At 36.1% G+C, this 10,563-nt stretch overlaps 1 long non-coding RNA gene across 2 annotated transcripts in view; it reads left to right on the top strand.

Annotated features, from left to right (window-relative positions):
• LOC118470804 (uncharacterized) overlaps nucleotides 1–5,631 on the top strand; it is a 132,774-nt gene extending 127,143 nt beyond the window's left edge. For both annotated transcript variants that reach the window (XR_008602526.1, XR_008602525.1), the window contains 2 exons: nucleotides 4,046–4,204; nucleotides 5,134–5,631. This is a non-coding gene — a long non-coding RNA (uncharacterized LOC118470804). The remainder of the gene's footprint in view (nucleotides 1–4,045; nucleotides 4,205–5,133) is intronic.
• The last annotated feature ends 4,932 nt before the right edge of the window (nucleotides 5,632–10,563 follow it).

The raw sequence follows: 10,563 nt of genomic DNA, 5'->3' as shown, positions 1-10,563 counted from the left end.
TTTTACTGAAGCGTTTTTGCGATAACGTTCAACCAGAAACAATTCAAAAGGAACCAAGGGAAAATGACTGCTTTTTTTTTTTTTTTTTTTTTTTTAGATATTTTGGATTGTAAAACTGTCTGTGACACAATCCTTACTCTTCAACTGACTACATAATTTTTTTTGATTAGTTAAAAGCAATGGAAATATTCTGCTGAGTAATCCACCAGATTACCCTGTGATTAGTGAAATTCTGCCAAAAAATGTAATCATTTACACTACCTTTCAAAAGTTGGAGGTCACCCAGGCAATTTCATATTTTCCATGAAAACTCACACTTTTATTCATGTGCTAACATAATTCCACAAGGGCTTTCTAATCATCAGTTAGCCTTTCAACATGATTAGCTAACACAATGTAGCATTAGAACACAGGAGTGATGGTTGCTATGAACCCTGTGTAGGTATTCCATTAAAAATCTGCCTTTAACAGCTAGAATAGTCATTTACCACATGAACAATGTCTAGACTGGATTTCTGATTAATGTTATCTTCATTTAAAAAAAACTGCTTTTCTTTAAAAAATAAGGACATTTCTTAGTGACCACAAACTTTTAAACTGTAGTGTACATCTACACAAAAGCCCCTTTTTTGTCATGTTTCCATCCAATCAGGAGATGCACTTGATAATGTGTACCGTCAGAAAAGTGACTCACCTGTCTCACCAACCAGGAAAAAAACTGGATATTTTTTTCCACTGTACGCACCAACAGTATAATGCTTGTGTTTGAGTATCATCCAGCCTTTGCCAGTGTTATTCTTTCCCAAGAATTTCATCATCCATTGTACAAGAAGGCTACATTATAAACCCATAACAGCAAGACAGATACAAATATTTCCTGTGAACTTTTAGGTCCTACTTTAAATTTCCCACCAATTGCTTCATGTGTTTCCCTGATTTCTCAAGAAAATTGAAGGATTAGAAAGACAGTCAAAGTTTCCAGACTGTCATTGCTCAACAATCATTGCAGTTACAGGGACAAAACTTCTTCACCCTGGCTGAAATTATTTTGATCAAGATTTCCAACGCTCCTGGCCCTAGCTGTTTACATAGGTATGAAATAAAGTGATCTGGTAAGATGTGGCCTAAAGCCCCAAAGCATTTATTTAAAAACTAACTTTGTTGACAAGCGTTAACCCGTTCGACCTGCTGTAATGTGTCAAATCTGTCAGGAATAGGAGCTATAAAAAGTGTTTTTTTTTTTTTATTTTAATGAGAAAATTCAATTCATTCAATTAACAAAAAAAGAGCAACACGGACCTGCGTTGTGTCCTGAAAATGTTGGGTTTTTTTTCATTTAAGCTGTTATTTCTAAGCAAGCAACAATCTCAGAAGTATTTAGTTCTCCTGAAATCCTCCACCAAAGTATGAGGTGTTTATTAAAGTCAGTAGCAAAATTTGATAGGAGGCATAGGCAGAAAGAGTATATTCATTCCAAATGGTAACAAATGATGTGATCAAGCATTTACATGGTTATTAGATTCTATTATTTTCCCCTTTAACAGATTATCAAAAGGTTAGCATCGCCCTCCTTGAATTTACCGTTATCTGTAATTTAATGCTAAAAATATAAACATGAAAACATTACAAAGAAACATTACACAACTACTGCATGTCACTGCCTTATATTAACTGCTAACAAGACAACTATTAGCTTTTTAACATAGTAGTATATCATGTCCACATGCTAACTCCTGTTGAAATGCTCCCTCATAATAGAATACTGTCACAGATCATTTGACATTTTACTTATTTTTGCATGTAGCATGATAACTTTGCTTTTTAAATGTTCGTAAGTTAAATTAATTACTTGCTATGCATTAGCTTGTCGACAAGTCAAAGAGTTTTAGCTTGACAAGCTGATGGTGCACGTTTACTATGTTTACTTTCTAAGTTAACATTTTTTAATCGCTCCAGCACATTCATTTTTTAAAGGTTAATTTATTTTGTAATCAATTTTCCAAAAAATATTTAAATGATTAATTTTAATATCTTTCCATTGTTGTCAATTTTGTGTATACCTAGCTTTACATTCGACAGGAAAACTTCTAAATCTAAAATCAATAGTGTAAGTGTCAGTTTTTATGCCTACTTTTGTATCAACAGTGTTTCAACATTGTGAATGTATTAAACACTAAACATATTGTATTTAACTTTTCATGTTAATAAAAATACAACCTCATTCAGTTGAAGGCAGCATAATGTTCAATTCTGGGTCTACGTTTAGGTCAAACTTTTGCCCCATCCATGGTATAAAACATTTGACTTTGAATCTTGTTAATCATCTAACAATTTTGTTTGTCGTATGTAAAGAGGATTTCACTCTTATGGGATGCACTTTGATGGATGGTTTACCACTGTGCACAGTCACCCTGTAAATGTCTATTGTGAGTCAGGAAAACCCCTGGTATGGGACCTCGTGCAAACTATCTCGTTTTAAGCAACAATTACAGGACACGTGTGGCTACAGCACTTAGTTTTAGTAGCAGCCACATTGTGGGTATGTTGAATTTACTACAGAACATTTTTACTTCTACAGGTTGTGCCTCATTGCTTGGTAGGAAGAGGAAATACTGTGCACTGTGCCCAAAAAACACTACATCTAGAGTGCTTTCTAACTGAGTGGTTTCACAACAATAGCCCATATAGTTACTCACTAAAATTAGCAATAGTATTATTTAATATGTTTTAGGTTTTCAGTGTGTGCTTATCAAAAATATATGTTACACTGATCTTCTCTCTTTATTATACTTAATCTGGGTTTTATTTTATTAAATGTGTCACATCTGCTCAAAAAACAAAAAAAAACTAAAGTAAATTCCATTTTCTTTCTTTTTTTTGTCGTGTTCCCTCCATGTGTGGTGGGTTGAACTCTGGCTCTCCCCGAGAAGTCACTCATTTGTGTTTATCCAGACTCAGTGGGTGTCAGCAGCGGTGCTAAAGTCACACCTCAGGCCACTAAAACGGAGTCTGGATATGAGGCCCCCAACATCAGGTGTCCAACACAAAATCTGAGGTGCCAAAGTTCTCACACACAACCACCATTAAGGAATCTTAATTGGACCACGGCCCTCCTTTGAAGGCAAGATCTGTCAAAGTCAGACTAACAGTTTCGATTCAAACTTAAGTTGATCCCTGTTTTTGTCACATTCAATAAAATTAGGGTAAACAGGGCGTTTTTTTAATATTATAGACATAAATACACAGTATGAACATTGGTGCTCACTCTTTGATTTGACCTTTAACTTATTCATTGAAATCATTTTCTTTTACTTCTGTGGAAAACAATAGAGTCACAGGGATGAGTTTGAACAGCATGTTGGATAGCTTTTGTATTCCTTGGAACTGTTGGCATGTGAACAGGGGAAAAAAAACTGGCGTGAGAAGGTGCCCTGGTGCCCACCTGTAACCACTGTTCTCTCTAAGCTGCACACGTGCGCAATTGTGCACTGCTGCCACGGTCTCCGCGCACAGAAAAAAAAAAAATCCAACCTAAATTGTTAATAAAATAAACACATAGCAATTCATTCTTAGCTTTTATTCAGTGTGAGTCAGTGAGTGACCGGTGACTGGCTGCTGCAGCCAATGATGTGATTCACATACGTATTTACCATAGACTGTATATAATGGTATTTATGCAGCTAATCAACGTCAGGCGTCCTTATGTGCAGCCACCATTGTTCTCATAGATAGTAGTCACATTGTTATTACTACCACCAATACTACCAGTAGTAGTTATAAAGCCTAACTCATGTATATCCAGATTACCATCTATGTTCTTCCTCCAAACCCATTTTATGATTGGGATTACAGGCAGTTCTTTAGGACTGCTCTCAAATCATTGAAATGTTACTAAACAAGGTTATACTTATCAAATTAAATAGCTCTGGTCTCCAGTATATTGGCGAATTTGGTTATTTGTACTTAATTTATGAGCATGATTTCTTTTTAATATGTTGTGTACAGACTTACTTACTTCTCTGTCTACTTTTCTTACTCCATGTAGGTTTCCCAGAGACTATGGGTTGAGGAGGAATTGGAAGTTTGTCGGCTTAGACCTGGTGTCATTCCATCAGTGTTAAACTTCCCGGCTCATCTTGGAAGAGTACGTGCCAGAAAGACCACGACCAAGCAGCCTTGAGATCTTAGGCAGCGTCTCCCTCAGGTGGGTGTCAACGGTGTTCATGGTCAGGTCTGTGGTAATCCCATCAAAAAACAAAACAGAAAAAAATCTAGATTATAAATCAACATGTAACCAAAGCACTCTGTGTATAACGCTATAGTATAGGATGTAGTTCAGAAAATGTCAAAGTATAGTATGCTTTACTCAAGAATAACATAGTATGGCCTGTAGTTCATAGTACAGCATGTTGGCAAGAAAAAAAAACAAAACATAGATTATTATGTGGTTCAAAAAGCGCAAAATGATAGGATGTTGCCTAAAATTGTCATGTATATGTGGTTCAAAAAATGTCATAGTGCAGTATATTGTCAAAATAGTATGTAATTCAAGAAAACATCAGAGTATGTCATCTAAAAAATGCCATAGAATAATAATTTCATTGCACAAGTAAAAGTGTAGTAAGTTTTAAAACTGTTCAAATTCTTATATGTTGCTAAAAAACAACAAAAAAAACTAAAACACAAAAAGGTCAGTAACATGTCAATTAAAAAAGCCTATAGTATAGCGTGTCGCCCAACAAACATCATAGTATAGCATGTCGCTCTAAAAACGTCACAGTATAGCCTTTAGTCCACAGCTGTCAGTAGGTGAGGAGCAACACAAAAACAGTCCAAACGTTGGTTTCCAGAGGGTTAGACGAGAATTTATTTGAAAGAGTAAGTTTACAACAACACAACATGTGAGGGGTTTAAAAACAAATGGGTGTTAGTAAAATAAAAATAAATCAACAGAACTAAAAGTGAACTTCATGTTGACATTGATGGGCATTCCAACCAGGAACAAAGTAAAAAATAATCAATACGAAAAAAAACTCTTCCTGTTCACCTCTTAAAACCCAAAAACACACCTCAGTAGCACCTAAACTAAAACTACCAATGGGTTCCCTGTTTTCCTTTGTGAACAATTCAAAGGTCCCTCTCTATCTCCCCACACATCCACCAACCACTGGAACACATCTCCAAAGTTCTGCCGGGCCAGCTCAGCTTCCCCTCAGAAGAAGTTCCGCCACCTGCCAGATGAAGGAGCCTTTTGAGAGGCAGCTGGCATCGTGATTGGACTGTACTTTGGTCTGTTCCAATCCAGCTTCAGCTCCAGAGACGGCAGGCGGGACGAGTCAACGGAGGCCTGGTGGACGAAGGCATGCAGCTGAGTACAATCCAGAAAACAACAGAGGAGGAGTGCAGCAGCCAGAACAACCAGAGTAGCATCGTATGTCTCTTAGAAAACATCATAGTATAGCCTTTGCTATGAAAAAACGCCATCATATACATCGTATATTGTACAAATAACAAGTGAAAGCAAAGAGACATACATTGTAGAATTGCAGTAATTGTGGGCTGACTGATTTACTGATTATCAGTATTTTATTTTTTACTGATTTACGGTAATAAATACATTTAAAAATGGTGCTACTTTGGCTCTGAACCTTTATCTACCTGTGGTCGCTCTGTCTTCTGGAGTGATTTGATTGGTTATACGTCACAAATAAAACTCCTTTAACTTAACATCTGTAAACAAAACAAAAGCGTATCAACAAAGTTTTCTGTTAGAGTTTGTGTTCTTCTAAGTTTAACTCCAAGATTTTAAATACTTTCATTTACTGCAAATGAATATCTACTCCAAATGTCTCACTAATAATCATTATCAGCCTTAAAAACCCACAAAACACCCCTCTATACTCGACCACACTTAGTACAGTCCGGTTCCCCCTTCTATAAATCTGCTTGGAATCTTCCACTTCCTGTTTGTCAAAGTGGCCTTCTACCTGGACAGGTTTTGTTGGAGCTCATGCAACAAACATTTTGGGTAACTACACTTTAATATGGATGGATGACACTGAATTAGAGTCTGTTTTAATGAGACTGAGTTGAGATGTGTAGCTCTGTCATTAAGTAGTAAATTATTTCCCAGAATTCACAGAGAAAAGTCTGAAATGTTTGCTAGGTTAGCGTCCCACATGTTCTTTGGCTCAGCTAAAGCTAACTCTCTCCAACTTCTGGATCTCTTGAGTTGCTTGTTGTTAAAATATCTTGCTAGAGGTGCTGAAGCTCGGAAAGTCTGAGATGTTTGTTCAAAATAAGCTCATTCTCAAGTCTGATCTGAACTGTCCTCTTTTGTTTGAACTTTCCCTAAACTTAGGAGTTAATGACAGAGCAGCACATCCAGACTCAGTCTCATTTATGTAGAGATTAAACTTCAGTGTCATTCATTGATGTTAAAGTGCAGTTTTTCAAATGTTTGTTGCACATGCTCCCGACCAAACCAGTCCAGGTGGAAGATGATGTGAAGAGAAAGCTCCAGAGGATGAATATCACACATTTACATTGGAAATAAATGTCCTTTAATTAGACATTGTCATGTAAAAGTTGGATTTCCCTTTAATGTTCAAATCTTTGTTGAGTGTTTTGTTGATGTTGGTTTTTAAATGTTTTTTGACACTCGGCCCCAAAGATTAAAACCTTTTACTGCTCACAAGCTGCAACAATTCCCACATTATCAACTATCTTTCTGACTAAACTAAGATAAAAAGTGAAAAACTCCCTGATTCCTGCATCATGAATGTAAATCTTTTTGGTTTTTATGTCAGTAAACTGAATATATTTGGGTTTGACATTTTATAAACCAAAACAAGAAATGAATTAGTGGAGAAAACAATAAACAGATTAATGGACAAAGAAAATGTGTTTTCTAACATATATGGCTGAATTACTCCAATGTTACAAGATACATACAATTTTAATTCAATTTTATTTATATAACGCCAAATACAGGTCAAATTGTCTCTAGACGCTTTATTTTTATATTTTTTGTCATATTTAAAACATGACAAAGGAAGAAATTTAAAGCTCTTGACTAATCCAATTTATTATTTAGTTTTTAAGAGACTAATTGACAATTCAAACTTTCTCCACTAAAACTAATAAACATGAGGTCAAATAGAAGGAAGAGTTTTAAATACTGCAGTCCCACGATGACAAGAATAAAGTTTGTCAAGAAAAACTAAATCTGCTGGTGGATTCCATTAAAGTCCTAATAAATGATAATAAAGTGTGATAGTGAAGGTTTGTGGTGCTAAAAATCTCCAAGTAAAGATATCAAGTTGAACATCTGGATGGAGGTTGATAAAAGTTGACCTCCCTTCATTTCTCTGGAGTCGACTCCATGGATTTTATGGATGGTGGTTAAAGACCTGCTCTTCTAGTGGTCTTCCTTCTAGTCGCTGTAAAAAGTCAGTCCATCCTGGCCGACTTCAACACCTCTTCATGACAAGTTGTTCTGCCTCGGACCTCGTGGAAACTCCAGAAACTCGGGAAAACCTGTGGAGACTCGAGGAACTCCTCGAGACTCGAAGAACTCGTCAGGCGGGGGAAGGTGTGGTGGGTGGTGGGGGTAGGTGGGGGAGTAGAGGGGGGGAGGCCGCCACCCACCTCCCCGCCTACTCTCCGCCCTGACTCCACCCAGACTCCGCCTTGGCTCCACCCATGTGGTCACTTGGAAACTACGATGACAAAGGGAGGACGAAATCATTTTATTTTCATCTGATCTGTAGCTCAGTGAGTTAAGGATTTGCCTATGGAGCTGCAGGTCGCTGGTTCAAGACCAGACACTTCTTAAATTTTCTCTAAATTCTGACAAAGACAAAGAAAGTTAAAGGCCGGTGGCGGGTCTCGAACCTGCGACCTACCACTTGGTAGTCTTCTTCTTATCCCCCTGAGCTATTCGCTCAGATACTAATTCTTCTTTTTTTTGCGCATTTATCATCTATTTTTTGTCGTTTTCGAGTTTTTTTTTAACTTGAGTCTCGACTCGACCGTTTTTCTCAGGGGGTTGGACTTCGGCCTTTGTGCTGGTGGGTTGAACCCTCAGTTCCAAGACTTTACAAAGCCTCCACACCTCCCGAGTCCTCAGGACCTGAGCTTTCACACAGTCTGAGGGCTGAAATTTTCTAAGTCCCACAGTAGATCTCTGTTAGATTGAACTTTCAGACAGTCCAAGGACTGATATCTTCTAAGTTCCTGAGTAGTTCTCTGTTAGTTTGAACCTTCAGACAGTCTGAGGACTGAAATCTTAGAAGTTCTTGAGCAGTTCTCTATTAGTTTGAACCTTCAGACAGTCTGAGGACTGAAATCCTGAAAGTTCTTGAGGAGTTCTCTGTTAGTTTGAACCTTCAGACAGTCTGAGGACTGAAGTTTTAAAAGTTTCTCAGTACTTCTCTGTTAGTTTGAACCTTTAGACAGACTGAGGACTGAAAACCTATAAGTTCTTGAGTAGTTCTCTGTTAGTTTGAACCTTCAGACAGTCTGAGGGCTGAAATCCTAAAAGTTCTGGAGTAGTTCTCTGTTAGTTTGAACCTTCAGACAGTCTGAGGACTGAAGTTTTAAAAGTTTCTCAGTACTTCTCTGTTAGCTTGAACTTTGTAGTTAACAGAAGCCTTAAAACTTGTGACCACGAGTCTTGATTTCACATTTAGACCATCCATCTGAGTTCTTCTCAGACCTTCACCTGTGGGTTTTTTAGAAATCCTCAACAAACTTTGATTCTCTTCACTGAACAGTAAAATTTGTGGAGATCAGAAGGTAACATTAGTTTGATCAATGCCTTCAACTACTAGTAGACGTTATCTGGAAAGCAGTTTTCTGAAATGAGTTCTTAGTAAATCTGTCCACAATCAAACCAAGAACATAGAAAGAGGAAATGTTTGAAGAAACAACTTGATGTTTTCATTTCAGACTAGAAAACACTTTGACCTTTATCTGTTTTGCTCTTTTTGATCGTTTTATTGTCTCTTCTGTTTAATTTGATCTTGTAAAGTTTAACTGGTGTCTTTTCAAATGTTTTGTCTTTAGTTTGATTCTTCTTAAATGTTTAGTTTTGCTCTTTTCTCACCTTTTATTCTTTTCTAATGTCTGATTTGATTTCAAAATGTTTTGTCCTTTTGATTCATTGTTTTTTCAAATGTTTTATCGGCTTGTTTGAAAAATTTTCTTTTCTTTCCCAATGTTTAATTTTTCAATTAAATCTTTGTTAGGGTTTTTCTTCTTAAATGTTTTACCACCTTTTAATGTTTAATTTTCTTTTAAATGCTTCATTGTATTTTCTGTTTAATTCCTATTTCAAGTTTTGTTGTCTTTAACATTTAATTTTCTAATTAAACATTTAATTTTTAAATTAAATGTTTTGTCTTTTAAATGTTTAATAATCTAATTAAATGTTTTGTATTTTTTTAAATGTATAATATTCTTCTTGTTTAATTGTATGTTTTCAATGTTTATCTAAAATATTTCATCTTTAATGTTTAAAAATTTTGTTTAATTTCATAATTACATGTTTTGTATCTTCTGTTTAATTACCTAATTAAAGATTTTGTCTGTTTAATATAAATTAATTGTAATTAATGTTTAATTTTCTTTTTAAGTTTTATTGTATTAAACACTTTTTCCTTTGATTTAATTGCTTTTTATAATGCAGTTTGACTCTTTTTTTTTTCCTGTCAAGATTTTAACCCCAACCTTAAAAATGAAATAAACCCTTAAATCACAATGAAAATACTTCTGTTGTCACAATCATGAGTTAGTCAATTATTCACTTTCTCAATTCAACTTTATTTGTTTAGCACCTTTCACACAGATGACAAAACTAAACAAGCAAAGAGAAAAAATTATGCTAAAACTATGATTAAAACTCAAAAATATATTAAAAAAAAAAAGATTTCACATGGTAATAAAATATGTTGTGTCCAGGGGATGGAGGGAGTTTATTGAAGTCTTCTTGGGCTCACATGGGAAATCATTTAAAATATAAACTTTATATTCAGTCTAAGGAAACTGCAGAGCGACAGAAGAACCAACAATATCTCCTGTTTTCTCCTTTAATGAGTCGACTCTTCTTGCGCTTTCAGACCAAAGAACTACAGACTCTTCACAACCTGCTCAAACTCTTGGTACAGGACCTCAACACACGGGTCAAGAAGGTTTCCTTCTCCTCATTTCTACTCTGAAGCTCACCTTCTCCTGCTATAACTGCTGACAAATGTTTCTGCTGCTCTAAAGTCTGCTCTCCAGAACTTCCTAAAAACTCTCAAAGTCTCTTCTGCTGCAGGTTGCTTTGTAGAACTGTTCCAGAAAACCTCACTAAACCACATGGAGGGGCCTCAAGATAGTCGTCCAAATGAAACCATACAAAAACCAAACTAGTACAACCCAAACGCTAAAGTCTCCTGCAGCCTACCAGAGAACCTCTGAGAACAGAGAATCAGGACAGGAACTCTTACCTTCTGGACAACCAACGCTGGTCCTCAAACAAGAATACAGAATGTGTCTGACCAAAAACCTCTAAAGACT

This window comes from Amphiprion ocellaris, chromosome 8 (genome assembly GCF_022539595.1).
Source record: "Amphiprion ocellaris isolate individual 3 ecotype Okinawa chromosome 8, ASM2253959v1, whole genome shotgun sequence".
In the NCBI taxonomy this organism is placed as follows: domain Eukaryota; kingdom Metazoa; phylum Chordata; class Actinopteri; family Pomacentridae; genus Amphiprion; species Amphiprion ocellaris.
Note: the sequence above shows the minus strand (reverse complement) of the source record. Positions and strands in the feature narration are given on the sequence as shown.